Below are 16,598 nucleotides of genomic sequence, written 5' to 3' on the forward strand. Positions count from 1 at the left end.
GGGTCTGGGTTCTGGGAAATGAACAAGCAGCCTCCGTCCACACAGGAGTTGACACTAACTCAAAAAAGCATTGGTATTAAGAGTCTGAGCCTAGGGGTGAAACTCAGTGCCATCTCTCACTGGTTACAAACTACAGACAGATTGTTCCCCATTCTGGAACTCATGCGGCTTGTTAGTACAATGGGGATAGTTGTCAGGTTTTCAAGATCATTATTAGAATTAAAGAATACATGGGCAGGGCTCACCTCACATTATTACTACCACTCAATCCATGGCCCCTAGCTGTTAATGACTCTTGTAATACATGTAATAGTCAGCTTTCTACCACTGTGACAAACGCCTGAGAAGTCGAAAAGAGAAAAGATGCGTTTGTGCTGGCAGAGGCTTCAGTTAACCAAGTGGCTAGTCCACTGCCTTCCTGCCCCGTGCTGAAGCAGTGCATCAGGGCAGAAAGCACCTGGTGCACTTACCTCACCATGGCTAGGAAGCAAAGAGACAAACATGATTGGGATGGAGCCCCAACTACCTTCTATAACGGCATGGCTCAATAATCTAACTCCCTTCTAGCAATCCTTACCTCCTAAAGATCTGCTACTTTCCAACAATGCCGTCGGCATTAACAGAACTCTGGGAAACATTTGAGATCCAAACCGTACCAGGCACTCTCCCTACATGCATGCTGCGTCTTGCATTTGGAACAGCCTCCAGAGGTCCATGCATTAAGGCTTGGCGCCTAGTCTGTGATTAGCAGAAGACAGGAGTCTACCTTCAGGAGGTGAAGCCTAGTGGGAGCTTTCATGTCATTGGGACCATACCCTTAAAAGTGACTGTGGACCCCTGGATTCTCTAGCTGTGCTGTGCTTCCCCAACACAAATACACATCGCAAGCCTAAAAGAAATGAGTAGCCAATCATGGACATAAAACTCCTAAACTATAAGCCGAAATAACCCTTTTTCTTATGAAGTTGGCTTGTGTCAAGTTTTACCACAGTAAAAGAAAGCTGGCTAGCACACTGAGTATGCCTCCCAAATCATGAACTGCAAGGACACACACCGCTGGAATCATTTTATGTCTCATATTGAGATGCAAAAAGCAGCCCAGGAGGGCTAATATGTCCAGATTTATGGCTTGGTTTTTTTGTTTTTACTTTTGGTAAGGTCTCACTTATCCCAAGCTTGTTTCTCATTCACTATGGAACTGAAGATGGCCGTGAACTTCTGAGCTTCCGGCCAAGCGCCAGGAGTACAGGCTTGGGCAGTTGTGTGCCACCATGACCAGTTTATTCAGTAGTAGAGATCAAACTCAGGTTTTCATGCCTGGTAGGCATGGCTAGATCTTAAATGACCTCCAAAGGCCTCCGTCAAGAAAACTACATCCTCAGTTCCAGTCTTGTTATAATTCTGAAAGATTACAATGGCTTATGAATTGAAATCAAAACAGAACACTTACCTACTCAACAAGCACAAGTCCCTAGCCTGCAATCAATATTTATAAAGCTTAACATATTCCTTGTAGCAGTCTATTTTCTTTCTCTAATTGCACTCTCTCTTCCACCAAATTACAAATTGGATTGCAAAGAAAAAAAGCTAAACACATCTGTACTCTTCATGGCTCCTCGCATACAAAAAGCTGATAAATTTAACTTCAAGTTCTCAATACGCTGTTCTTGTAAGAATAACCTGAATGTTTGAAAAATCAGGCATCCTCCCCCATACCCGACAACATACACATGCATACATTCACTGCCTGACAATCAGCTCATGTGCCCAGAACAATGATCATTTCTTCCTGCCTATCGCTTCACACAAAATCTGGAGAGTCAGCAACTACTTAATATCTTGACAGAGAAAACAAGAGAACAAACAATTCCTTTTCCACTTCCTATTAGAAAAAAGAGAAGTAATTCTAACATCTGTGCTGTATCCTAGAAGTCCTTGGTCCATGTGACACAGAGGACCTAAGGAACATCCACAAACAGCCCCGAGACTCAGAGTCCTCTACATTCTGGTTTCCATGATTAAACTTCCTGTTTCTTTCCTTAGCTTTGAACAGTTTGTCCAACTTTCTGTAAACTCTCTAGAAACCAAGAGTATATTATTGCTTCCCTAACAGTGAGAACACACACGAGAATCCTGGCACACATCGCTCATAGTGACTTTGGGCCCTAGCTTGTTTTCTGTTGCTGTGGTAACACACTGACTAAAACCAACTTGGAAAGGAAAGGGTTTATTTCCTTTTACAGTCCATCAATGGGGGAAGTTGGGGGAGGAGCTCCAGTAGAAATTTGAAGGCAGGAAGTGAAGCAGACCTCAAAAGAACACCCCTTCTTGGCTTCCTCCATAGCTTCTGCAACTTTCTTATCCCACCCAGGACCACTTGTCCAGGGGTGGCAACAGAACAGTGGACTGGGTCCTCCACATCAATTATCAGTCAAGAATAGGCCCCACAGACATGTCTACCGATCAATCTGAAGGAGGCAATTCCTCAGTTACTTCCCAACTGACTCTCGTTTGTATCAAGTCCACAAAACCCAGCTGATTTTACATCCTGAACCGTCATTCTTCTTCAGTAAGAAAAGGGGTGAGGAGAAAGAAGCTAACACTAAGCCAGATGCACAAGCTACACACGGGCTTGTTAAAACCTGTTCTGTCGTTATCTTCTGTGTGCGATTAGAACAGTATCCTCGTTTACAGTAATGAACACACGAGAGCAGTCAGTGCGAAGGACATACTATCACCCGCAGGGTTAGTTCAGACACTGGCACACAGCAGGCATTTGGTAGCTTCTGGAGACCACGACTACAGCGAGCTCTACGGAACTACTCAGGTGATGGACCTACAGTCTGGAAACGATTACATCCCGGTTCTGCTCTCAACTTCTCCCTGGTTCTCCAAAAAGTTCAACATCTTCTTTATGGCCATGCTCATTCCTCTTCTAGTCACAGGGGTCTACGCCAGCTGTTTACAAGTTTGACCCCAGCACAACATCACTGGGGCACTTGGTTCAAGATCAGTCTAGACTTGCTCCTTCTGAAACAGAGAACAGGCCTGGATTTCTGGTTTTACCAAGGCCTCCATGTATTTCTGATGCAGGCTCAAGTCTGGGAACTGCCGTGGTTTTGAGGTTCTCCAGAACTAACACATTGGAAACGTGATCCTCAGAGCAACTGTGTAAAGAGACAGGGCATTTGTGAGGCAATAAGACATGAAGGCCTCTGCTGTCACTCCAGGACTGAGGTTCCTATAGGAGAAAAGGACAGACAGACACCATCCCTCACCACAGAATCTACCTTGGACATCTCAACTTGTAGAAGTCTGAGGAAACAAATTTCTGTTGTTTATAAACTCTTTAGTTTTCAGTGTTTCCTCACAGAAACAGAACAGATGTGAGAGCTTAAATGCCCTGAGTTTAAATGCCGACTCACCTGTTACTTTCCCAAGTTTCTGTTTTTGTTTTTGTTTATTTTTATGTAGTTGGACCGACTACTTCTACATTTATTACTATTATTGTTGCAAGGCATGCGCTGATACCAAGAACAGACTGTATTATTCAGTCTTCACAATAATTCCTTAATTCCAACAAAAAGCTGATGATAAAAGACATTAATTTGTGCAAGGTCCCTTAGCCAATAAATAGTTCAATATGGAGCGCCTACCTCCTAAGTTCCCAAAGTTAATGACTGTCCTATATGCTCCTTAGGAAGCAGCTACTCCTGTGGTCTCAGCTGTCATTTGTGCACTACATTGCTCCTGGTCCTCTCCAACTCTGAAGGAGAACTCTGAACTACCTACCTAGTGGATCTGTCTACTGAAACTCGCCATAAGCTCCTGAAGATTAACAGAGCAGCAGTGTCTCTTCACACTTAAACCATCCCTCCTTTACTTCCTAATTCAACAGCATCATAATCACCCACTTGGTCACAGTAAGCATGTCATCTTGAACTTTTCTCCCTTCCCTTATATGTGTTCTTAAATTTTTAAACTTTTAACAACTAAAACGTTTCTGAACTCTAAACCATGCCACTTTCCTATCCTGAGATAACCAGCACATCCCTGCCTCTCCATACTAAAGCAACCTATGTGGGACTGTCGATTACTTCCTGACGATGTGTTTGGTCTACTTTCCTTGGTTTTCCATTGCCAGTTAAATAAGTGGTGGGTCTAGACTTCTTAGGATAGAGGGGCCAGGAGAAGTAGCACACCGCTTTAAATCAAGAGGCACCGGCAGGTAGATCTCTGTGAGTTTAAGGCCAGCCTTGTCTACATAATGAGTTCTTAGACAACCAGGGCTCGCTCTCTCTCTCTCTCTCTCTCTCTCTCTCTCTCTCTCACACACACACACACACACACACATATAGAATGAAAGAGCCCTTCATAATTTGTCTCTAATGTATCTATCCTATCTCTACTGCCACACATTAAGCTGGTAAGGAACAACTCAAGACGTTTCCAAAAGGACCATCCGATTTTAACGTTCAGCAACATTTCTTAGACTGTCTACCTACAAAGTTTCCTTCCTCCTCATACACAGCAAAAACCTATTTAACCCTTAGGCCTAACGTCTATCCTCTTCTCTCCTCATCTTTCAACATCAATGTTTTCTCAAATATGGTTAATTCCTCTGGCACTTTATTAATTCTCAAAGTGATTAACTTATCACAACATATAACAGTCTATTGTCTCTGATGAACACTTGTATGCCAAATGTATTACAGCATCTCATTCATCGATGTCCTCTCAGCACCCGACAGAAGAGCTAGTTATAGCTGGCACCTCATAAATATTTGCTGAGTGGCTGAATAATGCAACGTTTGCCGAGTAACGCTACACATCTCACTTAGCAACTCAACCCCAGGCTTACAGAGCACTCTAAGAATTTTGTCTTTTCGTGGGGAGGGAGGACAAGAATGAGAGAGAATCTCACAGAGCCCTGGCTAGCTTCAAAACCACTGTTGCAGAGGACGTTGTTGAATCCCTGAGCTCCTGCCTTTACTTTCCAAGTGCTGAGATTACAAGTATGTGTCACTACAAATAGTTCAAGAACTTTCTAATAACAAAACTTTTATTACAGATAATCTAATACTCTCCCTCAATGTGTAATTACTGTCAGATCTTTTTGTCAACGGTTCTCGGTCTCTCTCTTCAGACTGCCTCCCTTTCTAGCTAATATTAATTGTATTTTTGTCACAGGATCAGCAGTTACTGCTCAGCAGGGCACTGAGAGAGATCATCTCAATGGAAACTGTGTCACTAAGTACGGTAAGATGACGACTTTGGTTTCATCATTTCTGTAAAAGTCCAGAACAGCAGCCAAAAGCCATTAGGTAGATTTTGGGGGTTGAGCCATGCAGTACGGACAACCTAGGACAAATGCACAGGACTTAAGTATTTATTCCAATTACTAAATGAAATTGAAGGACACAGCAATCTGATCCTGGCTCAACTAGATATCTTTTAAGTAAGAATAACATTTATTTTTAGGCATGCAACGGTGGCACATATCTGTCTGTATTCCCGGTAACCTGGAAGCAGAGTCAGGAGGATCATACTAAGTACTAAGTCTGAGGCCAACATGCTCTACACAAGTTCTAGGCCAGCTAGGGATATATATATAGTAAGATCCTATCTCAAGAAGCAAATAAGTAGATTTCGCAGGGCAGTGGTGGCGCACGCCTTTAATCCCAGCACTAGGGAGGCAGAGGCAGGCGGATCTCTGTGAGTTCGCGGCACTACAAGAACTAGTGCCAGGACAGGCTCTAAAAGCTACCAGAGAAACCCTGTCTCGAAAAACCAAAATAAATAAATAAATAAAGTAGATTTTTCTTTTTTAAAGAATAACACTTGAAACTTACTGCTGCCTTACACTTTATTCTGATGAATAAAGTCTCATCCCCCACGCAAACAGACTCTGCTCTAGTTTGATTTTCTGCTGCTATGATAAAACATTAATCAAACCCAACTTGGGGAAGGGTTTATTTTTACAGGTTAATTGCCCATCATCAAGAAAAGCCAAGGCTGGAACCTGAAGGCAAAAGCCAGGTGCTGCTTACTGGCTTGCCTTCCCTTCAACCCAGGACCACCTGCCAAGGGGTGACTCTGCAGTTGGGGAGGTACTCCTACACCAACTATCACTTCAGAAATGCCCCCCACAGAAGGTACACAGGCCAATCTGAAGGAAGCAATTCCTCAATAGAGGTTCTCTCTTCCCAGGGATTCTAATTTGTGCCAAGCTAACAAAAACTAGCCACAGGCTCCACCCTATTATTAATAGACGTCTGTAACTCCTTTCCTCCCTGCTAATTTTCTCCACTGTTTCATTGGAAAACTTTCTCTGCTCCAGTCAAACAGGACTCCTCAAAACATCTCTCCACCACCCAACAAACAAATTCACACTAAAGTTTCACAACAGGTTTTTTAATCCTTTCCTAATTCCAATTTTACACTTCTTCCAAAGGCCAGTCCCGATTTTGCCTGCCAGAGTTCCCTAGCTAACCTCCTCTTGCCCAGATTTCTCCTGTACTGATCAAGTACTGATAACACATTCATGCACAGGTTGATGCTCTAGCTATTTTGTGTCTACACTGTAGCATGCCGTTTTCTAGGAGACACAGGCAGAAATAGAAAACGGATGACACTAGTCCTAAAAGTTTGTAAAAGAGCAGTGGATCCTGGGTATTCGCCTTTACAGAGCAAGCTTTACGACTCCAAGACGTGAGAACTTCAGATGCCATACTTGACAGTGCTTTGGTTTAAAAGAAACTGAACCTCTGCATTGTAGACCTGGGTGGAAACTGAAGCTATGTCACTCAATTTTTTATGCATAAATCATGATTAAATATCAGTGCTCCCTATCTTGTCACTGGTTCTAAGCACCACCTTTAACAGGTAACGGGGAAAACAATTTCTTCGGTTTGTCTCCATTACTCCTCCTTCCCCAAGATGGTTGGGACAACCACCACACATCCAACCCCCTGTAGTCCAGAGCTCTATCTATGACAGGACCAACGGAAGGCTAGCAGCATCTTTTCCTCCAGCTCCACCATTCCAGCCCACACATGGAATGTGATCTATATTTTCATACGATAAATAACAGCCTGCAATGCACCTAGGGAAAACAAACACAAAAGGCAGGGCTGCCCTACCCTCGAGGCCCCTGAAATGGCCCAAAGCACAGCACAGTTCTCGGAAAAAATTAGCAGTTTTGTGTCTATCAGGAAGTAACAATACTTGATGGGTATGGTCCTCTGGCTTCAAAATGTGTACCAACACCGGATAAAAATGTCAGAAAAGCACGTGGGCATACACGTGAGGCCGGAAGGTCCAGGCAACAGGTTGGCCGCCCAGCGTCTACACTGACAGGTAGCCTTCCCCAGGTTGTGGGTGTGCCCGAATCTCGCGTAGGCAGAGGCTCATAACTCTCTCCGTAACTACACGCTCCTATTCCGAGACCCACCAGGCCAGAACAGACGAAGCCCTTCGAGGCTAACCCAAAACTTTGGGAACCCCCAACCCCGTGGGTCCCCGTTTCCGCGTGTGTCAGGCTCGCACACTCGCATCTCTAGTTCTGGCGCGGAGGCTGCTGAGGAACGCGGGCTTCTCCCGCTTCGAATTCCTCAGTGGAAGGGAAACTGGCAGCGTCATCCCGGGATCCAATCCCTTGTCCCTCCGCACCCTTCTCCAGCGCGCCCCCAGAGCGCCAGGCCCGGGAACTGACCCTCGTCAGCCCCCGTCCCCGCCCCCGGAACCAGCGGCCGAGGGGCGTGGAGCGGCGCGCGCGAGTACGGGGGGCGCGCGTCTCCGAGCCCCGGGCCCGCGCAGCAGGTGCGGCCAGCAGGCCCCACCTTCCCCGAGCGGTCCGGGCGACTCACCCCGACGATGTTCCTCAGCGACCTAGCCGCCGCCACACACGTCTCCTCCGCCTGCAGCGACCCTGCCCCGTGGCCACCGCCCCCTCGGCCGCCGCGGTCGCCGCCTTCCCCGCCGCCGCCGTCGCGGCGCGCGCCCGCCTTCACGCACACCGCCGTGGCCGCGCACGCGCCTTGCGCGCTGGCGTCACTTAGCAACGGATCAACCGTGGGCCGGTAGGACCCAGGATTTCGGGGCCCCAGGTCGCCTCAGGCGGGGTCTTGCGGCGCGTCTCCGCCCGTCGGAGCCACTGTCCCTCCTAAACTGGGCCCTCAGGGTGTGGCTCCCCTGCCGGCACCTGGCTCAGAGTAAGTCACGTCATCATACGTCACTGAATAGCGTCATCGGTCACGTCACTGCGTACGGGGACGAGCCGGAGCGCCTGTAAGAGCCAGCCTTAACCTTCCTCAGTTAGTCGCCTACCAGAGGGACGATCTGCCGGGTGTGAGAAAGTTCTACAAGGAGAGAGAATGAGCCAAGTGAGTCTTTAACAGCATTAAGATGCGATGAAGGCCAGGCCTGGAATCCCGTGACTCAGTTTCCTCGTTCTGTAAGTGTGAAAAATGCCACCTAACCTGCCTGCACTGGAAAGGTGTGAATTTAAGACGAGATAATATGTGCGGTGCTGCCGGAGAACCCGGTCTTATTCGAACTTTTAATTTCAAGACCCTGGCGGAAGCCCGTCCATAACTGCTACTCATTCCACCTCCCAGGACTACCAGATGTGTAGAACCCATTAGACTTCTTCTTTCGCATAAGAGACGGTAGAGCAAGGACAGCAGGAACTGCGGACTTCGAAGTCACAGGCTAGAGAGTCCTCTCCCTTGAAAGTTAGGTTCTTATCTGGATTTGAAGATGGAAGATAATTTCAAGCAGAGACGTCTTAAATAGGAAGTGAAAATGAACAGAAACAGCTTAGGCTGGACCAGAGACTCCCATTTAGAGGCCATTGTAGCATCCTAGAGAAGTGATCAGAACCGCTAAGGCACTGGGAGTGGGACTGTAAACATGGAGGCCAGCGCCAGGATTCTAATGCGGGTGCTGAGATAGGTGGGCAGAACATTTGGCAAAATGGAAAGAAAGATGCCTTTGTGTCTGCAGGTGCGTGAGTTACTGAGCGGTAATGAGGTTCCTGACCGATGACTGTGGTAGACCAACGAGTTGGAATGTGAATGAATACGCTGGTTGGGGAAACACACTCCTCTCAAATCTTATGTGCAATGATATCCATTAATTGAATACCACCCAGTTAGCCTTGAAAATGGATCAAAAGAGGGCAGGAAGCTAGTGGATCACAATAGCCATAAGAAACTAGCACCGTCAACAATAAAGACGACTGTTTCCTGGTGCATTCTCCATTCTCTAGGGAAAAAAATCACAGTTTCTCAGGTTGCTTCACAGACTCAGCACTGTGACTATGGACCCCCACATTTAGAGGAAAATGTTCAAGCCAAATTGCACAGGTCTGTGACAGCTGAGAGAAGTTGAAGTTTGGAGGAGGTTAAGCCCTGCGCATGGATGAGATCAATCAAGGCAAAAATACAACGTAAACTTTTATGTTAGACTGAGTTGCTTATAGCAGCATTCTTAAAAACCTACTAAGGCCATTTCACCAAACACTCGGGGTTAGTGTAGGCTGTGCTACTTCTACCGAGACAGCTATGGCTATCACTCAATTACAAAAGCCATTCAGTCTGGAGGAGAGGTAAACACGTGGGTAGTTAGCTAGTTGCCATAATGGGTGTTTGTTTGTTTGGGGTTTTTTGTTAAGGTGTGTGCATACTATAGCAGACTAATGAAAGCTGAAACAGTTAATAGACCAAAGTTTAGACCATGACAGACAGTCCCTTTCTAGGAAGCCTTCTATCAGAGTCCTAAATGGATTAAATGCTCTTTCTCCTCACTGCTAATATAATACCCACCACTGTAGTTACTGTAACAATGACGCTCCCTACATGCCAGGCATCCCGTTTCTGCACCTGTGCTCCTGTTTTAGTGTTACAGGCAGCACTAGCTCATTCAAGTCTTGTCGGAGCCCGATGAGGTAAGCAATACTATTAATTACAATACTTACAGATCAGAAAGTTTAATTACTCAAGCTCACAAAATTAATAAGTGATAGAGCCAGGATGCCCAATGCTAGAACCCATGTACTGTAAGCATTCCTACCACGTACTCCCTGTTGACACGGAGGGGTGTTAGAAAACAGGGCTTACACAGCTCAGCTCCAGAGACTCTTCTGCCCAGGTTGGAAGTCACAAATCCTTGGGCCACTCTGGATAACTGATGTGTCTCTTTTTATTGGCAATACCAATTATATAACTGAATTGTGTAACCATGTTTCCTAGTTCGTATCCCTGCCCCAAAGCCCTGAGTAAATTCGCTCACTCAGCATTTGTGACTGAGTGGATTGACGTGCATATCTCTTTCCACTGGTGTGGTAGTTTTTCATCGTCACCTTAACAAAATATCTGAGATAACCGTGTGTGTTGCAGCTCACAGTTGTAGAGGCTTCAGTCTGGTATCCATTTGACTTTAGGCCCGTGGAGTGACAGCGTGTATGTGGGAGCACAACCACTCACCTCATGGCCAGGAAGCAAAAAGAAAACAAAAAGGCCAGGATCCCACAGTCCCTTTCAAGGGCACATTTTTGTATTGATTTGAGGACTGACACTAGGCCTTATATCTTAAAGGCCCCACCACCTCCTAATGATGCTCCCCTGGGGACCTTTGATACATGAGCTTCAGAGAATATTCTAGATCCAAAGTATAGAAGTTAGTTTGAAGCATTTCTGCATATAAAATTGGGAAAACTACCTAAATTTTCTTATTTTCTAAATTACTGACAGCATTGATTTTATAATTTTAAAAAAAAAAACCCTCATTTTAAAAAGAATGTTTTGGGGCCAGCCAAATGGATCAATAGATACAGAAAAGCAATTGCTGTGCGAGACCTGAGTTCAATGCCAGGGAACCCACATGGTAGAGAGAACCGACTTCTGCATGTCATTCTATGACTACTACATGTATATAGCACAAATGCTCATACATACACATAAAAAATAAAGTGTTTTCAAAGTTGCCCTTTGACCTCCACACATGAGCTCAAGCATGCATGTGGCTGCCACACATATACCAATATTTTAAGTGTAACTTTAATTTCTCACATTTAGATTGTGGGTAAGAACTAGTTTCAAGTTTCATTACTTTGAAAGTCCAGATTGAAAGATTTACTGTCCAGAAAGTATTTCAAGTAGCATAAAGTAGCCAAGTTGTGGCCTTTCTTGTATGTGTGTATATATATAAAATCTAGATAAGGGACTGGAGAGATGGCTTAGAGGTCCCGAGTTCAATTCCCAGCAACAACATGGTGGCTCACAACTATCTGTAATGTAGGCATACATGTATACGTAATAAATAAAAAAAAGAAAACATGAAAAAAAATAAACTCTAGATAATATGTGGGTCCTTTGAACACGTATTCTACATGCCTTGGAAACAAGCAAGTCTGTTTTCCTATATGTTGCTAATATTAATGGAGTTTCAGAGCTGTAGTTGTCCTTGCCACTCCCTATTTGTCAGTGAGAATGAAGGTAGTTCCCAAACAACATGCCCTAAATTTAATTTGCCTAAATCCAGTAACTACTACCAGGTTAGTCTCTTTTTGCTTATGAGATAGGACCTCACTACATAGCCCTGATTGTCCTTGAACTCTCAGAGGTCCACCTGCCTTCTGGGTGCTGGGATTAGAGGAATGTACTCTCATGCCATACCTATAAGGTTTGTTTATTTTCTTCCCTTTTTTTTTTTTTTTTTGAGACAGGGTTTCTCTGCATAACAGTCCTGGCTCTCCTGGAACTCACTTTGTAGACCAGGCTGGCCTCAAAGTCACTGAGATCTGCCTGCCTCTGCTTCCCAGGCAGGGATTAAGGCATGTGCCACCACCACCCCGCAAAGGTTCATTTCTTTACCAAGGGGTATGTTTTACATGTTATCCTTCCAAATATATTTACTAACCAGTCACTTTGCTGATAGTCATACATGTCCTAAGATTTCATTCATATTCTCCCTTAGTCAGGAGTGAGCAATGAGCCTGGAGAGATGGCTCAGTGGCTAAGAGTATGTCTAACTTTGGCAGAGGATCTGAGAGCACTCATATGGAGCAGCTCACTGCCTGTAACACCTGTTCCAGGGATCCAGCGCCCTCTTCTGGACACCAAACTTCTGTATTCACATGCGCACATACTCTCACAAAGATACACACTTTGTATTAGTAACTAATATAGTATATATTACTAATATAGTAATATACTAACACTAATATAGTAATGCATATACCAATACTTCCGTGAAAAAATTTAATCCAAATCTTCCATTGTTCTCCCACATGGCATTTCAGTACTTCAATAGCTCAAGCAGATGGGTATTGTTCTGTACCCAACTTAGCAGACTTTGCCATGTAGGGTAATAAAAGCATCCAGATTGTCAGACTTGAAATCTATTAATCTCTAAATATTGGCAACTAATATGAGCTTTAAATAAGGAGAAAGTAACTTGTGAGTTTATAGACCTTCTGCTCTCCTGGATAAAACTTGAACACTTTCTCCCCTTACTTTTGGACACCTGGTTTTATGAAAATTCCTAGGTTGCCTGTGCCCCGCAGCTACCACCATAGAGACAGGAATGGTCATAAAAGGTTGACAGTCATCACATGGGGTTGCTCACTCTTGACAAAAACCTGTCACCCCCCTTCCCATCTGCTGATGTTATTACTGAATTCTGAACAGTGTGTATCTGTCATTAGCCAAGCACACAATGTAGCTGATCCCACAGAAAACATGCTTGTCCATATTGTCCTGTGCCCAAACTCACAAAACTTCCAGCCTTCTGCCATGAGTGCCCCCAGAACCTATGAATGTCTGTCCTGTAAGACTTACTGTGTACTTGATGGCTTTGCATTCCCTGCGGGAAATCTCCCACAGGACATTTTCTTTCAAAGCCTTATGAAGTAATTTACCTTGAGTGACTGGCATCATTTTTTGTGGATGAGGAAACTGTGTGGCTCCATGGTTCCTCCTTTTGTCTTGGCTGCCCTGAAGCTCTGAGTCAAATTGGTGGCTCTGGCCTAGGAATGCAGCTTAGATTTGCTTGAATGTGTGCAAGGCCCTGGGTTCAATTCCCAGAACCACAAAAAAAGATAAGGAAGGAAATGTGACGACGATGATTGCATGTCTGCATTCTGCTTTGTTCTGGGTTTGCTCACTCAGCATTGTGTATAAATGTTTGCAGCCTCTGTGTAACTGCAGCCGCCCTGAGTTGTTTGGGGAAATGAATGACAAGTATTCTCATGATAGCTGTCTAATGCATAAAGTGTAGCCTTCTGCCCTCACTTCAGGCTGGGACGACTGTGTCTGATGAGTTCTCCCCAGTTTAGTGAGAGCAGAAACCATGAGTTATCATCAGAGAAGTTTCAACAGTATTGCAGTTCTGCAGGATGACATTACTTCCACTTTTGCTTCGGAAGGAGATGGATAAATGAAATCAGTGAACAAACCCCAAGTTCTCCAATGCTCTCAGTTTCTCTCATCTCTCTGTGCTGTCTTCCAGGGGGCTTGAATTTCAAAGAGTAAATACATACTGTAGTCTTTGCTTATACCTCTGTTCTACCTCAGTTTAATAATCTGAGTATGTTCTATAATACATATGTTTCTATGTGCTATTTTAACAGAAAGCACATGAAAGATCAAAAAAGACTCATTGTTGTCTTAATAGGTCTTTGGTATTTATATAGGTGATGGTAGAGAGGGACTGCGTGTGGTGGTGAGTCCCACTCATCAGATACCACTACCTCATTGGTTGACTATTTTAGCCTCAAGATTATCATTAGCACAGGAGAATAAAGCACCATGTAAGTGCAAGACAAATCTTACAGCATACCACAATTTTTATACTTGGATTTTGGCATGTCTTCATTTCTTAATATACCAAGAACCTTAAAAAATTGCCCAGGCTTTCTTTTTGCCCTTTTTCATATGCAGGTTACTGTGAGCTAGACACAGAAGGGATGCAGAGAGGAAAGTGGGTTTCAGGTTTCGGGGAGCTCAGTGCGGCAGCCTCCGCTTTAAACACTCATCTTCCATTCTGAGAACTCAGGAGCCGCTGTGATGGACAGTTCATGTATGGAACGTTTGGGTTATTGCAGAAAGTTCTGTTGGAATCATAGGAAAATGGGCAGGTAAGGTAGCGTGATGTAAGAACGGCTTGGATGTGTGGATACCCATCCCCCTCTTTGGAGAGTTCTGAGGAAGTCTCCTTGTTGATTTACAGATGCCCACGGGAGCTCTGGTACAGAACACGCATGTGCCACCCTCAGGACAATCAGTGTTGGCCAAAGGAGAAGATACTTGAGATTCTCGGTTGTGTCCTAGTTTCATCCAGTAAAAGTAAATACCTGCTGAAAAAACACAAGTTTCCAAAACCTTTGGCAGAGAAAAACGCTAAGGCAGATGTTCCCAAAGAGGAAAATGGGGCAAAGGAACAAAGTCTGCTCTGCATAAAACAGAAAAATACAGACTGTCAAAAAAAGTATGGAAAAACATTTCACTTGTCCCCAGGGATATTGGGTCAAAGAGACTGTGGACTTCTACAGCTTCCTTGGAAAGGAATCTGTCAATATCGACTCCAATTGAAACGTACCTGCTGGTAGATCTTCCAGGAAACCCATTCTCTCTGAAAACTGCACCCCACACACACCACTGAGGATTTTTGCTATGATTCTAGCTACATTTTAAGTTTTTGTTTTATTTTGTATTTTGAGACAGGGTTTCTCTGTGTAGCCCTGGCTGTCCTGGAACTCACTCTGTAGACCAGATTAGCCTTGAACTCAGAGATCTGCCTGCCTCTGTCTCTTGAGTGCTGGGATTAAAGCATGCACTACTAGCACCTGGCAACTAGTTGCATTTAAAAAAATAATAAAGTGGAAGCATCTAGAGTGTTCTTCAGTAGGAAAGTAAGCTGGGTGAGTTATGAAATACATTATGGATTATTTTTCAGTTAATAAAAACACATGTACATTAACTGAATTGTAAAGGTGCAGCTTACACATTAATAAAGGAGGTTAAAGGTGTTGTCCCTTGGTCCCCAGAGCAGCTGGGCTCACAGGCATGCTCACCATGCTTGACTCACTGCTCTGCTGCAGGGCACTGGTTTCAGTGTGTGTCGGGTTCGACCCAACTGGTTCCTACCTTCCTGAGAAGGGGGGTGTGGATTGAGGAAAGAAATAGACATGATACAAAAGATAGAGTTGGGAGGCTTCCAGTGACTCCTGTAACAAAAAGCCCCAAGTTCATTACTCACATCCTTATATAGCCCAATCAAAATAGGAGGGCACGAGACTCCCGTGATAGAAAGAACAAGCAAGTGTGATTACCTCCTTACATCTCAAAACACCTGGTGACCATGCCCTAAGTCAAACAGCCTGCGGTCTGGCTTTGAAGGAGCAAAGGATCCAGTAGCCACACCTTTGGTCAAACATCCTGTTGTTTGTCCTTAAAGAACAAAAATAGGTTTGAACTCTCTGACCTTTGGTCAAGGTGGAACCGTTCCAAAACTGTTGGACCCTCACAGTGTGTGGTGCAGGAGCAGCAGCACAGAGCGGTTCTTCCTAAAAGCGTGTTACAATGAAGTCACCCTCTGAAGCCTAGGGAAGAAAGCCTGCTCAGCTAGGTGAGGGTCAAAAGTCTCTTTCAACCAACTGCCATGGTTTAAATCTAGACTGCCCTGCAAAAAGCCACACATTGAAGGCTTGATCCCTGGTGCGGCAGTATAAAGAGGGAAGCCTGTGGAAGGGGAGTGAATGGTAAGACCTCTTTGACCTTCTAATGGATGGTCTACTTACAGACTAATAGCTTACTGGGTGTGGAGAATAGATTCTATTATAAAAATAAGGTCTGTCTTTGCTTCTCAGCTACCACAAAGCCAGAAGCTCTCCTCACCACAGGCCCAGGGCAACCAGGCCAAGTGACCACAGACTGAAACTTCTGGGGTCAGAGGGTTTGGCCCAGCAGTTAGAGCACTTGCTGCTCTTGCAGAGGACCAGAGTTCGGCTTCCAGCACCCACATTGGGCAGCTCACATCCCTGTAACTGTAGCTCCAGGAGATCCAGCCCCCTCTTCTAGCCTCCACAGGCACCCACACACATGCACATACACATAGAATCCATTTTTCTTCATTAATTATCTCTCCTTGGTATTGTATTTTTTAGTGACAGAAAGCTGAGCAATAACTACACCATTGTGGGTTTTTGTTTGTGTTTTCTAATAACCTTCCTAGAATATGAGTTTGTTTAAAGAGTGCAGTTTAGTGGATTTTAGCGTGTCCACAAAGCTATGCAAACGTCTATTCCAACTTCAAACCTTCTCAGTGCAACAAAAGAGTTCCCAAGCCCTTTGTCAGTCACTCCTTATTCCCCGACCTTCATCCCAGCCTGGGGCAACAAGTCATCTGCTTCCTGTCTCTACAGATTTGCCTGCTCCAGACATTTTTCCCTGGAAGAGAATCATCCAGTCTGTGGGCCTTTGTGGCCGGCTCCTTTCATACCGTGTACCGTTTTCTCTGCGGGTTATGATATGCCAGCATCAGAAAAGGGCTGCTTTAGGGTAGAGATAAAAAGAAAACAGTCAGTCAGAGTGTGA

At 44.8% G+C, this 16,598-nt stretch overlaps 1 protein-coding gene and 1 long non-coding RNA gene across 3 annotated transcripts in view; one reads left to right on the top strand and one right to left on the bottom strand.

Moving 5' to 3' along the window:
• The window catches only part of Btbd9 (BTB domain containing 9), a 371,475-nt gene extending 363,408 nt beyond the window's left edge, over positions 1–8,067 (bottom strand). The window contains exon 1 of one of the 2 annotated variants that reach the window (XM_041634764.1): positions 7,869–8,067. The gene's annotated coding sequence lies outside the window, so the exon portion shown is untranslated. The remainder of the gene's footprint in view (positions 1–7,868) is intronic. The other variant, XM_041634763.1, reaches the window with a different exon arrangement.
• A 147-nt stretch (positions 8,068–8,214) lies between these two features.
• LOC121435445 lies at positions 8,215–14,982 on the top strand. The gene is made up of 3 exons (XR_005972580.1): positions 8,215–9,949; positions 13,944–14,140; positions 14,233–14,982. It is a non-coding gene; the product is annotated as an uncharacterized LOC121435445 (long non-coding RNA).
• The last annotated feature ends 1,616 nt before the right edge of the window (positions 14,983–16,598 follow it).

Source organism: Microtus oregoni, unplaced genomic scaffold, assembly GCF_018167655.1.
Source record: "Microtus oregoni isolate MIOR12 unplaced genomic scaffold, Mior012 000046F_ref0000063, whole genome shotgun sequence".
NCBI classification, from domain to species: domain Eukaryota; kingdom Metazoa; phylum Chordata; class Mammalia; order Rodentia; family Cricetidae; genus Microtus; species Microtus oregoni.